Source organism: Argopecten irradians, chromosome 1 (assembly GCF_041381155.1).
Source record: "Argopecten irradians isolate NY chromosome 1, Ai_NY, whole genome shotgun sequence".
In the NCBI taxonomy this organism is placed as follows: Eukaryota; Metazoa; Mollusca; class Bivalvia; order Pectinida; family Pectinidae; genus Argopecten; species Argopecten irradians.
In genome coordinates, this window is record NC_091134.1 from 7,632,137 (window position 1) to 7,638,907 (window position 6,771).

At 36.4% G+C, this 6,771-nt stretch overlaps 1 long non-coding RNA gene across 1 annotated transcript; it reads right to left on the reverse strand.

The window, feature by feature from the left end:
* Positions 1-3,097: 3,097 nt before the first annotated feature.
* Positions 3,098-4,628, reverse strand: LOC138316527 (uncharacterized). Its single transcript, XR_011207655.1, has 2 exons — positions 3,600-4,628; positions 3,098-3,554 (listed from the first exon to the last, which is right to left on the reverse strand). It is a non-coding gene; the product is annotated as an uncharacterized lncRNA (long non-coding RNA).
* Positions 4,629-6,771: the final 2,143 nt, after the last annotated feature.

Genomic DNA, 6,771 nt, shown 5'->3' on the forward strand with positions numbered 1-6,771 from the left:
TTTGAAAGATGTTTCAATATTTGCAAATATATAATTTGCAGTGAATAATAATATTAGTATGTATCTATGCCGTGCCGTGTTTTACTCGCGTGCGTAATATATCGTATATACAGTACCTGAACCGTTTAACGTTCCCAAATTTGCGTTTCGTTTGCGTTTGCGTTATTTCCGTTAGCAATCGTTAGCGTTAGCAATCGTTTATCGTTAATCGTTATCGTTTGCGTTAGCAATCGTTAATCGTTAGTTGCGTTTACAATCGTTTGCGTTTGAAATCGTTTGCGTTAATCGTTAGCAGGACCCACTTCCGCTAACGTTAGCCACTAAAAATAGAACCAAATGCCGGTGAGATGCTTTGACGATCCGGATATGATATTACGTTTACCGCTTCGTGAAGAAGCGATTATCATAACATCTATGAAAAAAAAATAATATGAATAAAGTGTATTGTATTGCATTTTATATCTCTTTTGGATGTATATATGTTTGTTAGATGTGGTTGAAATAAAAATATGTACAGTAACAAGATCGCATATACATGACGTACGCTCCTACATATTATGTATCCGTGAAAACGTTCTGAAATACTCGTATTTAAATGACATTTCAAAACTTCTTATTATTATTATCAGAAACATATATCATATATATGTTTGTAGTTACTATGATTTCTGCGAAAGCAATTCAAATATTAACGAAACTGTCTTACAGAATATTAATGTCAAAAGCATTATTTTAGAAAGAATCCACGACAGCTGAAAGATTACACAAGAATATAGCTAAAACAGATAATAAAAAATATAAAAATGTTATTACAGACACGCTGCATCATATTCTTCTTGTTATGTTAAATTTCATCAATGTATGAAGAACGCTAAAAAAGACTCGGGAGATTTGTAAATAAATTCGTGAAATTTAAAAATCATGACGAGTTTGAACACGGGGAATAGGTGAGATTTGGCATTTACATGTACATATTTTTAAACGCAATTAATTAGTACTTGTATCTACATATATATATGAAAATGGAATAAAATGATGTAAATGTTTGTAATGTACGAGTATACCTACAACTACATGTTAACACGTGTAGAGAATTCGAACTGTGCAGGGGTACGTTACATTGTATTAAAGCCTTCACACGTACTGTACGCGTGTCAAATCAGGCACGGGTATACCTTTAAGCTCATATCAATAAAAACTGGACAGTCACGGGCACCTTCTCACATGTGTTCGTTGTTATTTGTACCTGGAATCTTTTCAATTCCCAGCGTGACGCGCACGGGTATTTTACCTGTACAGGTATATAGGTCACGACTGGTGTTACCTTGTGTCGACCCCCTGTAGCTGGCCACGGGCGGAGTTCACCTGTAATTAACACTTTCCCTTCTTGGGAGGGAGATTAACTTTATACCCAACTTACCTGTGCCCCGTACAAAAATATACACTGTGACAGTACATTTCACGGACATATATATATACTGTCGTATTTCAAAGTTTTGATGTGGGCAATATGCTTTCCTATAGATTACGTTGGAATGAATTAGCTTACACTTATACATTGTATGAATATTTAATTTGTTTAAACTGTAAATTGAAGAGTTGCTTGGTGTGAAATGTGATCAAATAACTATATTTCTTACACCAGTTACAAATATACGTAGAAAATTGTCGCAATGCAATTTTTACAGTTATCTTCAGTATACATGCATGTGCATCACTATCTTCATCGTCGTTGTCATCAATGATTATGCATAATTTGACTTAATTTGAATATAGATAACTGGAAGTGAAATATTTCCGTTCTTTATATCTTAATTATATGCATGAACTATAAAATGAGAGAACTGCAAATGGCGAAACACGAATTCAAATGTTCAATCTTTATTACACTAGCTATGGCGTATGTACGTGTATTTGTAAATGTACATGTGCGACCCTAAAATCGATGCCTAGTCAATTGTAAGCAATGAGCTTTTATGAATGCACACCCTAATTATATACAGCGTGTAATCCGTTATGAAACAAATATTCCGAGAATACAATTTTCCATGATAAGCGGAAGAGCCTTTCGACAATCTGGAAAAAACCCTGAAACTTGTGATTGATGCGAGAAACACTATAAGATGTTAATTATTACCATTGTTGAGTTATGACACATCGATAATATAAATCAAACATATAGATGGAAATTTGATTTACAGCATTTTAAATGTGTGAAAATGTTTCCATTTAAAGTACATGTACCAGTATACGCCTGATCGCTTCACTAAAGTTATGACATTGTGACGGTAATATTATCAATAAAGTGTTGTTGTAACAATTTGTTTGTTATTTCTTAAAATGTCGGACAAATATGACACTTAGAATAACACAATTCTCTCTTAATACATACGGTTTGTACAAGTAATTTGTAAACGTACGTGTGAAGTGGAAACTTCGTATCGAGTACAGTCGTGTTTGACTTCATTGTGTGATTATCACTAAAGAGATGCTGTAACAATTTGTTATTTCTTAAAATACCGGGTAAATATGACACTTTAGAATAATACCATTCTTTCTCCACACATACAGTTGCACATGTCATTCATTTTGTAAACGTACATTTTGTACATGGAAACTTTGCATCGAGTACTGTCGTCTTTGACTTCATCGTGTCCATATAGTTTTCATAGGCAAATGTTTATATGATATACAGAAACTTTAATCCCGAACATACTCCAGTTTTTCTTGTACTTTCGTTTGTATTTCAAAACATCAAGATCCGTAATTCATTTACCGTCAAGCCGTGTCCGTGATTATAACAACGGTATTTCCGGTTAATCATAGCCGATCGTTTTGCGTTTTGCGTTAATCGTTAATCGTTAGCCGGTATTGCGTTAATCGTTTATCGTTAATCGTTAATCGTTAGCGTTAGCAATCGTTAGCGTTAGCTAACGAACTATTTTTTTGCGTTGCGTTTGCGTTAGGCTGGGAACGTTAAACGGTTCAGGTACTGTATTCGCGAGCGCTGCGTTTGTCTATATGTGTATGTACGTATATGTTTGTGTACCCGTTAGTAGTGTGCACTGACACTAATCCAATAACTCAACTAGGTAAATACAGGTACAAATAACTATTTATTATATAAAAGACAAGTAGATTAATTATTACATAGAAGATTCACAATAGTGCCCGTTAAGACAGATAACAATAAGAGATATATAAGTGCCGAAGCAGTTACAATGTATCCAAGATTAACTATAGCCAAACTTTAGGCCTAATTAGCTAAGTCCTGTGTGATTACCACGTTCCCTAAACAAAGCCTAACACCCTACGGAGCCAACTAACCACCTACAAGTGTTCTTAACTCTAGAGGTATATAAAACCAACGGTGTAAACTAGGATACCTTAGGATGCCTAAGCCCTAAGCCCCTGACAACCCCTAATTATACACAAACCCTACGTTAGCTATAGATACACTCTAAGTAAAGACCCACGTTGCAGTCTAGCTCAGAAACCCCGCAAGTGTTGCACTGTTGACAGTGCACGACGTGGCTCTGCTCCCTACCTATTCCCTAAGTCAAGACCAAAGCTTCCTTAGAATCAGCCCCTTTTATAACAACTCATCAACCCAGTACCCCAAAGTGACCACTGATTGGTCAATGTCCGGACAGAGCACCATATTTAGGTGAAACCGTTGCTACAACAACCCACCTACACACTAAATATATCTTCCGCTTAAAACAGACAAGGCTCAACTGACTGATAAAAACCTCCCACGTGTACCACACGTGTACTCCGGCCAGCGGTCATCATCGGGGTGATCATGAGGACAACTAGGTTGATGAATGTGACTGCTAAACAGCAAACACACCCTAGATAAGACCTGTTCTCACGGTGTTCCCCTGAATTTGGGTCCAAGATACATAAACAGATCACTGAAGTGAAGACTTAGAAGAGTGCAATAACAAATATACATACTGTAGAAATAAATGCAACAATGATAGAAACCCGTTCTATCACACTACATATACACGTATATATGAACAATGTACACGTGTTTGCGTAAATACACGTACATGTGTAACTACACCGCATACATGGGAGGCCGTCCTTACGTGACCCTAGCTGTTAATAGGACGTACATTTGAACAAACAAACAATAAAAGTAATGCACAAACACAATAACTGACAGGTTTAAAAGCCTTTTATGTGTGTGGCAGAGCCGTCACCTGTGACACCGGATGTTCAAACACAACCGGTGCTATTTTGAGAAACTATCCGGCCGTTTTGAGATCACAGAACCAAATAAATTCCCATAGAGGACCGTGTTAACGTTTGCTACTATTCAGGTTAATTGAAGTTATCAAAATTCTTTACAAAATTTACATCTACATGTATTGTTCCGACCCACACATATATCCAATCAGCAGGCTCCTATATATTCACCTCTCTATGAAATCTTGTGCCCAAAGGGGGATTCCCCTAAATCTGTTTTTCGGCTGAACCAGACTACTTTCGTAAGAAACGCTTTCTGATTAATATTGAGTGAGATCGTTCGTTCGTTCAAGCAATCGTCTGTTCGCTAACATTACTTTATCATCACATAGGTGGAAATCCCGTGTTTTGATCGCGATCAAATCTAGTTTATCTTTAATTTGGTATATGATACAATATAAATCACGCCGTATAAATGTCACTAGGTATCCAGAAACATCGGAAAACAGCCAGATTTCAACTGGTCGGACACTGTGGTGTCCTCCGATAAACACGCCATGGCTCTAATGGGTAGCTCAAAAACCACTGCATGTCAACATTTCAGCTTCATAGGAATTAAAGTTTGGTAAAAAACAAACTTACCGGTATGTTAGTGTTTATCTATATACCATCCATTTGCTCAATACAGCCTTTTGAAATTTCCGATTGAAAAAATGTGTGTCTCTAGCCGTCATGTTGTGTAGTACATTTGTTTTCTCGGCGTTGATTGGTCAATTAATTTTCGAGAGCCAATCAACGCCGACAAAACAAATCTACTGCACACATACTTACATGGCGGCTAGAGACATAAATTTTTCAATCGGAAATTTCAAAGGGCTACGTTAGGCAAATGGATGGTATTTATCCATGGATTTACTAACCGGTAAGTTTGTTTTCTACCAAACTTTCATTCTTATGACGCTGAAGTGTTGACATGCAGTGGTTTTTGAGCTACGCATTAGAGTCCTGGCGTGTTTATCGGAGGACACCACAGTGTCCGACCAGTTGAAATCTGGCTGTTTTCCGATGTTTCTGGATACCTAGTGACATTTATACGGCATGATATATATTGTATCATATACCAAATTAAAGATAAATTATCTGGCTGTCGATTGAGAGTATTCCTATTATCATATCCTATACGGTTGGTTAATAATCATACTTTTTCTGAAATTGGGTACTGTTATATGGCCGGCCGAGTTATAGACCTTGACCCAGTATTATACTTATGTTTATATTAGAAACGAACACCTGTGATCTGTTAAGCGGGTTTGACCAGTACACATTCAAAGACCCGAGTCGGGCTTTGGATAACATAATCAAGAATCCTTCATATAATATTCACATATATGTGGTTCCAACCACCGCATATATACAACGAACGCGGATTATTATGAACATTTTATTGTGTAAAATTATGCAGTAATTGCGTAGAGATGTTCATTTATCTAAGACAGGTACATCAATATACATGTATGCATGGCATAAATCCCTGTTTTCAAGCGTTTTTCAAACTCATATCTGTGATTAAGGATAATATTAAATAGGTATCGGACATGAACACAGGTATTTGTGTCTTCAAAATCGATATTTACAAACAGATAGTTTATATTAGATGGCAGACAACAAAAATCGCCTCTCTATCTTATGTGAGTAGAATGGGTCCCGTTGTCCTCGTGACGTCACAGGTCAGGGGTCCCGAATCGGGGTCAATGGCTTGGGGCTTCAGGTGTGTTTTAGAGAAAAGTCGCATTATCTCTAATACCGTAATCGCTATGAAACTCGTACTTTCTCCATTCTAAATATTATCCAAAGACGCATTTATCAAGCCTTATATACCAAACCATTCCGTGTACACTTTAAATACGACAAGCGTAAATGAGTTCAATAAGCTGGGTACATTTTTGTATTTTTTTTTGTATAATGCAACTATTCTTTTATCAGGTACGAACGGCCTTTGTTTGAAAGGATTTAGTTTTACACACACCTGTATTCTTTTTGACCTTGGCTTATATGTGACGATTAAAATCATAAATATACGTGTTCTGCCTTTTTTTATTGGATATTACATTATTAACAAAAAATAATAATGTCAGAAGTGGGATTCGAACCCACGCCCGCATACGTGGACCAGAACACTCGGCTCAAATAGTGAGAAGGCTATCCACCTAAAGACTGGCGCCTTAGACCGCTACGGCCATCCTGACTACTTGTAATTATTTTTGATATATCATGTTAGAACAGCTTATTTATGGAGTTGTATACTATAGTAGTAGTTATGACCACTACTTGTTACATATATAGAATTATCAGTTTTTATGCATATATTTAAAGTGGTTGATTTGCACATTGAATCGGTATATAACCTCCTTCCCTACGACACGGTACAGAAAGTCATTGTCATATTTAGTTGCAGATGTTTGTGATAAAAGCAAAATTGAAACTAGAAATTGTCATAGACAATTTGGCGGGCTTTTCACTATATTTAGTTTACAATACCGTCCTGTAAATAATCTTCAAATTACATAATTGCAT